The sequence below is a fragment of the Pinus tabuliformis genome, chromosome 6 (genome assembly GCF_031772625.1).
Source record: "Pinus tabuliformis cultivar Carrire ecotype Pingquan chromosome 6, CPIR1, whole genome shotgun sequence".
In the NCBI taxonomy this organism is placed as follows: domain Eukaryota; kingdom Viridiplantae; phylum Streptophyta; class Pinopsida; order Pinales; family Pinaceae; genus Pinus; species Pinus tabuliformis.
This window is the reverse complement of record NC_142292.1, coordinates 220,090,102-220,097,054: the sequence shown is the minus strand read 5'-3', so window position 1 is coordinate 220,097,054 and position 6,953 is coordinate 220,090,102. Positions and strand designations below refer to the sequence as shown.

General features: G+C 33.0%; 1 long non-coding RNA gene across 1 annotated transcript; it reads left to right on the top strand.

Moving 5' to 3' along the window:
• Nucleotides 1-5,937: 5,937 nt before the first annotated feature.
• Nucleotides 5,938-6,708, top strand: LOC149258241 (uncharacterized). Its single transcript, XR_016246019.1, has 2 exons — nucleotides 5,938-6,156; nucleotides 6,297-6,708. It is a non-coding gene; the product is annotated as an uncharacterized LOC149258241 (long non-coding RNA).
• The last annotated feature ends 245 nt before the right edge of the window (nucleotides 6,709-6,953 follow it).

Below are 6,953 nucleotides of genomic sequence, written 5' to 3'. Positions count from 1 at the left end.
TAGTGGCACACAGGGATAACTAACTTCCAACATATAATGATCGGACTTACAATGTGCAACCGCCTATAATGATCGGACGGAAGAGATTCTTTTAATCGTCTAACACAATGGATCAACGGCTCAAGGCATTACACAGTGGCATCCAGGGAAGTTAATCTCAAAGGGAAACGCCTTACGGCGTAAATATTAAATGACCATACCACAAAATAATCCTATATATTGACTTTGATAAACATCAAACCAAAACAAATCTTCATGCATTTACACAATCCTATCCATCCATCACCCCCATAAATCGCTTCTATCATCCTTTATATTTAGAATATGCAAAAAACTGTAAAATTAAAGTGAAGATCATATGAAGTCAAACAAGCGCATCAGCCTGCATGGATGTGTCGATAAAAGGCCGGTGGTAAATTGAAATGGTTCAATGTGATCTATTTATGCCTTGTTGTTGTTTTAATTAAGATGAATAATAATAAAAATATGATGTGAACATGAGTTATGTTCTTTTTTTTTTTAGCAGTGGTCAATGTTATTGTTAACAATCCTATTTACATGTTAATAATGTCCATAAAAAAGTAGGATTTAATCTCCATAGTTAGTTATATATATATATATATATATATATATATATATATATATATATCTTATCTTTAATTCATGTATTAATTGTTTTTTAATTATTAATAATTATTAGTTATATTGATAAACATCAAAGCACTTACTTCATAATACATTTCACATTTTTTTTTTCTAAGTAAAGGCTAATTCTATTAATAAAGAGAAAATATATTTACATGGAGGTCAAGACCTCATAGGAAGCCGAAGCTGTCCAAAAGCACTGACCCATAGTACATAAGACCAAATGGCTGGATAACCAGATAACCATATAACCCGATCCTCAGGATGAGATAACCAGATAAACCAGACTCGGAGTCCATGCTTACAAAAATACTAGCCAAAATAGTAAACAACAGAACAGGACAGATGAGAGCTGTAGCCCTGATAAATTCTGTGCTACCCGGATAACCATAAACAAAACTGAAAAAACAAAGCCCTGATAAACTTGCCGAGCCAAGACTTGATGAAAAGCATATGAACATAAGATCTGAAAGACATGCCGCGCCAAGACCTGCTGCAAAACACATTGACAAAAGCCAGAGTAACATAGCACAAAGGATAAAAGAACCAGAAGGGAAACTACGCCATCCGACGAGGTCTCGGAGGCATCATGCATCTAACAGAGGGTCTCGAGCATCCTTATTCACCCGGCAAGGAATGCCCAAACCATCAACATTGTCCCCAGCACCCGTATCATTACCATCTGGAGGAGCAGCCAAGCGCTGATTACCATCTGAGGGGTTCGCCGTATCAGCTGGAGCCGAAATGTCCTGAGTATAATCTTCTGGAGGCTTGAGGACATCTGGGGCGTTCCCCTCAGCCTGTAAATCATCATGATCAGACACAATGCCTGCATCTTCTCCCTGAAGCGCGCTATCGTCCTGAGACTGCGAAGTTGAGGAATGCACAGAGACACTGGGTCTATCTTCTTCCTCAGCCAGAATGACAGTGATGCTGGCTGAGAGAATCGGTCTGTTGAGACGGCTGTGGAATTTAAAGCGGGTAGTTTGGAACGAATTATGCGGGAAGGGCTTACCATGCTCAGAGGACGGGGCAGCCGAAGCCAAAGGGATAATGTTCTGGGGGGCAGGCTGAGAACGCCCACGGTTTCCACCACTGCCTCCACGGCGAGAGCATCCACGGCGACGCACCATTGTTAATGGAACAAAGTGACCTGAAGACAATGAGGAACAGGGCCAGACGGAGTAGATTCGAAGGTGGGGAAGCCAAAGAAAGGTCTTACACCGGATGAGCAACCAAACTACCAGGGCGATGCGAGGATGCAGGAATAAAGACAGGCTGATGAAGAGAGAGCCGATGAGAATGACAGCTGAAACAACCGACGAAGCCATTAATTTAACAACCTGCGAAGAGTCTCGAACAGGGAGCGCATTCATTTCCGAATGCTTGAAGATCTGCTGGTACTGTTTATAATTCATATCATCTGCGGGAGAATTTAGGAGGCTGTGCAGGATTGCCAGCTGCAAGTCCAGATGCCGGCTTGACATGCGCCCTTATTAATTAAGCCTTGAAGGCACCCGCATTCGGGTATAATACATTTCACATTAACAAAGATTAAAAAAATCATAAAAATTAATTACATTATAGTTTCTTTTAAATTATTATTATTATTGTTGGTAAGAAAAAAAAGTTAATATATGTGTTAAACATATATCCATTTAAGACATCACGTAATGAAATTTTTAACCATGGAGATTCACGTCCAATTTATCATAGAAATTTTTAATCTTAAATATTAATAATATTGTAGAATATTCTATGAAGATTACATTCCTAATATACATCTAAAAAATATTAATAATTAAACAACTACAACTATATAAATTAAATGGATAATAAATTATGAAAAACATTAGTCTATAATAAATATCAAAACACTTCATTATACATATTATGTTGTTAAAATTAAAATAATCAGCACAACCATGCATAATAAGTATTAAAGAACTTAATTATGATACATGTTACCTTCCTAAAGTTTAAAAGATCATAAAGCATGTAACAAGATTCTCAATTATACACAATCACTCACACTTTACAATAGAAATTTTTAATTTTAAATAGTTTTTGTTACAATACCATGGCTTATCAATACCACATTCCCAAAAAACCATAATTCATTTTAATGACACTCGGTCATATAACAATTTTTTAATTAACCAATTTAATTAAAAAAACAAAATTAACATAACTATGACAAAAAAATATCAACCTTATTTTATATAACCATTTGAAATATCCTAAAAATTTAAATGTTAATAATAAAATTTAAATTCTAATTCAAACTGAAAATATATAAATCTAACTTATTAATAATAATAATATATAATAAAATTATAATTAAAATAATTTTTATAATTTTTTTTTTTCATTTTAAAAATATTTTTATCAAATTGTTAAAATGCTCTTCAGAAGTAAAAATATAAGTATATACACAGTGCTCTTAAGAGTTAAGCGTATAAGTAACAATGACTAAGATAAAATGACGTAATCAGTAAAGAAAAATATTATTCCCGACAAGCTATCCAACTTTAATGGAAAGACGACTGTATATACCCACCGTTCGGCGGCTGTACTGAGAAAAGCATTAATGTTGCCCAACAAGAAATTTCAAAGGAAACGAGATATTCCAATACTTACTACGAAATGGAGTCGTCCATTCATATTAATTCACTTCATATTTATTCACTTCTCAATAATAATCGCAATGAACAATATGGGGGAGGATGTTATTCCAGAATATTTCAAGGCGATAGGACACAGCGCTCGAGCGGCAGATTTACTGAAATATAAAGATTTACTGCATGAAGAGATTGATGAACTCTCACACTGGTCACATCAATTAACGCTAGTTATTTTTTCAAGGTCAAATTAGGTCACTGGCCATAAAATGGCAGACAATGAAGTGTAGATAGAGGAGGAGACAAAACTATGAGTGGAGATAGAGGAGGACACAAAACAATGAGTGGAGATAGATGTAACTTTTGTTTATTGTTTTCTTATTTAAATTTTGAAATAATGATGAATGGAGATAAATGTTACAGATATGTGGTATTAACAAAGTATCGTATTGGCACAGGTTATTGTAATTAAGTTAATAAATTGTTATATATAATTTATATATTAATTTTTTTATAATAATAATAATAAAGTTAGAATTTTGTAAGAAATTTTTGAAAAATAATGCTGTTTAAGAATTTAGGAGAATAAATTAATAATTTTAGTTTATATATAATTTATATATTAATTGTTTTATAATAATAATAAAGTTATAAGTTGTAAGATGAAATTTTTAGAAAATAATTATGTTTAAAAATTTAGAGGAAATTAAATTCAGTATTTGGGAATTTTATGGATCATTTAATTTATATAATTATCTTATTCATAAAAGTAAAACTATTCATAGTTAAAAAAAATTGATAAACATTATGATTTTGAAAATATAAATTAAATATTTTATTTTAAAAAATTACTTTAACTTTTTATTTTAAGAAAATTACTAACAAAAATTAAAAGAGTTTAAATTTTAATTTTCAATATCCAGATTAACTTAAATGGGAATGGAAATTGCTGTAGTTCATTTTCTTCCTAGCATTGTCTCATCCATTCTCTATATCAATATTTTATTCATTCATTTTCAAAAAAACATATCAAATATTGGAAAAAAAAAACTCATCCCTATTATCAATCCCCAACCCAGTTCGAGAAAATATAGTTATATCCTTTTAGAATAATCATCACTGAATGAGCATAATAAAAACCATTAAAATTAGAAAAACATTAAATATGCCAAATATATTGGAATGAATTAAGCTCAACAACGTACAAAATTCATGAGAAATCAAATGCAATTAAACATGATTCTATATTCCATTTATGCTATTACAAAAACAAATAAAAATAAAACAACCCTAAAATCCATCAACAAGCATTTTGGTTTTTAGGTACTTACAAAGCATGACCATGGAAAGCATACATAGTTTATAATTGTGAAGGTGTAGATACTATAGATATCTCCCTTACAACAGTATATGAATTAATACAATCAATAGTGCATGTAACAAGTTCAAACAAAGTTCCTACACTACCAAAAAAATCAGTAAGCAACATAGTTCCTTAGACCATCTTACATCCTTTGTTAGAGAAAATGATTTACACACTTGCATCACTATGTTTGTTTACAATAATAGGTTATGTGTCAAATGTGGAATGTGCAAGGTTCCATTGATCCATTTTAATCTACTATCAAGGAATTTGATAAGACTACCATGAACAATTATTTAGAAATGGGAGTCATTAATGAAGTATACCATCACACCATCATATTTCTTATGTATACTAAAAATCAATTATGATGGAAGTTACAAAGTCTACATGTTAAGGATCTTCTCTTCCTATGGTTAATAAGAAAAAAAATCAAACTTTGAAGAAATAATTATGAATATGTTGTAACACAAATATGTTTAAAAAGATTAACGTAACAGAAGAAGAGACCATAAATATTAAATCTAAAACATATCATAACCAAAAAAAACTTCGATAACCAAAGAAATAAAGCTTTTCCATTAATGTAAAGTTCACCTATGGAAAATTCCTCTAAAAGTGGTTCACGATGACCTTCTTCTTGGGAGGGTTCTTTTTATAATTACTTCATATAGTTGTGGTGTCTCCCTTCTCCAAAAGATTAGTTATACAGTGTAGAAAACATAATGAAGATGGTGAGGCTCTAATACATAGCATTCTCTTTTCCAAAAGATTGGTTATACAATGTAGAAAACAAAATGAAGACGGTGAGGCTCTAATGCAGAGCACTTGAATGTTATGAGATAAAGGTTTGACAATGATCATGGTAATGGTGAAATGAGAAACTAAAATTTAGTTAATTTTTAATAAGAGAGGTGTAATTCATTTAATTTTTATTATAAAATTAAATGCAACATTTAAAAATACTCATAATAATAATTTAGTGTGTCATTGTAATATCTCCATCGTAAAAAAAAATTTATGCTATAATTCACCTGTACATTACCTCGCCAGCTATTGTGCCACCCAAACTTTACTATGTCTACGGATTATGGTGATAACTAAAAGCACAGTTAAGTCCTCTGGAAAGTGATTTGATTTATATTGTTTGCACCGTTTTTCTTTACACTAATCGCTTTGGGTATGTGGCTGCCTTCACAACGAGGCAAGCCAATGGATAAGGTGAATTAATTACTATCTCTGTGCTGTCCTGTGGTGACCTGGTGGATCGTCGGGCCTCACCAGCTTGGCTTGGGATCCTCACCTAGATCCACGACGATGCATTCTCCAGGGTTATCCGACGGTGGAGACTATGCCAGAGTTTTCACAAACCCCAATTGCTGAGGGAAGGACCTCAGTTGTTTCACATTTCCCTCCGCAGCGTTGCGCTGTAGCGACCTGTTACACCTGCGATGCAGTGTGGTGGTCGATGGCACAGCTTGGAACCAGTTGCTTCGTTCTGGCAGAGGGATTTCAGTACATTTACAGGTAAAATTATCGTTTTGCTGAGGCTCTCGGTTCTTTGGGACTATTTTTCTTTTTCTTTCCATTTTTTTGAAATTGTATGAAAACCTATCAGGAATTTTTGCTAATCAGTTTCCTTTTGTTTTTCATCACTTTGCATCAAGGTTTGCTGGAGTATTTGGAGCTGGTTCGAACCCCGGTTAGACGGCGACTCCCAGAACAACTTGCTCTCAATCTCGGGCAAGCTTCTGTTCCGAGAAAGGAGCCGAGATAGGGTTATGGCTGTGCCCAGTTTTATGTTTTATCCTTCGACTGCACAAGGAAAGGCATTACTTAGCGGGTTTGAAGCCCCGATGGCACTTATGTTATTTTATTTTGATTTTGGAAGAACACTAGAAGCCTATGTTATTTTATTTTGATTTCTGAAGAACACTGGAAGCATGTGTTATTTTATTTTGATTTCTGAAGAACACTCGAAGCCTCTCGAATTTTAGGCATTTTCCTAAGTTACAATTCTATTGATGTAATATTAGAGACGAATTCTCTGTCAAGGATGAAATGTTCTCAATGGGTAAATTTAGTTCTGTTATGAGTTGTGGATTATTGTATTCAGCAGTTCTGTGCTATGGTTCGTTGCTTTATCCTCGTTTTTTTTCTCTGCTTTGTTCGAAAGTATTTTTTTTCTATGGTGCCAAACAATTATATATGTATTAAACTCCTACTCACTGAAGTGTATGCTATGAGTTTTCTTGTTTTCAAAGCTTTTAAAAAGGGTTTACACGATGTAGGGTAGAGAATCTATAACTGACTTTTGCAAACTT